Raw genomic sequence first — 935 nt, 5'->3', positions numbered from 1 at the left:
CGGCCCCGGCTCCGCGGCTGCGGGCGCCGCCGGGGGGGCTCCGGGCACCGGCGCTCCCTGCGCTCCCCGCCCGCGGCACGGCCGCGCCGGGGACACGGCGGGGTGCGGGGCCGTAGCGTCGCCCTTTACGGACAGTCTTTAATGCCACCTTAAAACGCACGCGGGACGAGCGCGCCGGCGCTCCTCGGGGCCTGCACGTCCGGTGCCCTTTGCAAGGAGAAGCGCCGCAGCCGCGCAGGGCAGGTCTCTGCAGGAGCCTCTGCCCYGCCGGGAGCACCCCGAGCTGCTGGCCGCCGTGCCGCAACCGGCTACAAGAGCAAAGCGCTCGGATGTCACGCAGAGGGCGATGGTGTCTGGGGGCAGGAAGAAGCATGTGCACGCCATGAGCCACGTAATTTGAAAATAGTCATAAGAGGGGAACATGTGCCAAGGCAGAATCAAAGGATGTGCTATTTACAGAAAACTTTCCCAACGGAATGCTTTTTGCTAAGCTGTCAGGTGGCCTTCCAGTCAAAACTCATGCTGCCGGACAGCATTCACCAGCAATACAGTAGTCACTCAAATGGAATAAAATATTAGAAAGCACAAAAGCTGCCAGGTACGTAGCTTGCTTACAGCACTGTCTTCTTAGGACAGCAGTTAGGAAGCTGCGGCGTTGTTGCGAGGAACCGTACAGAACGGACCTGCAGAGGCCCATCGGTATGCTTAGAGCTGGGCTTAGAGCTAGGCAAGTGCTCTGTCACCTTACCGCAAAGCGGGAGCAACCTCTGCGGTTACTATGTTTTGGCAGTGCAGAGGCAGGCAGGGTGCAATGCCACGAAAAATGCCACAAGATCACTTAGCATCTTGTGCCTGTAGATGGAGGATGAGAGGTGGCCCCACTTCAGAGAACGCAGTGAGGCTTACTGTGACGGCAGGCATGTCGGTACTTAATC

This window comes from Apteryx rowi, unplaced genomic scaffold (genome assembly GCF_003343035.1).
Source record: "Apteryx rowi isolate R43461 unplaced genomic scaffold, aptRow1 scaffold_51, whole genome shotgun sequence".
NCBI lineage: Eukaryota > Metazoa > Chordata > Aves > Apterygiformes > Apterygidae > Apteryx > Apteryx rowi.
Note: the sequence above shows the minus strand (reverse complement) of the source record.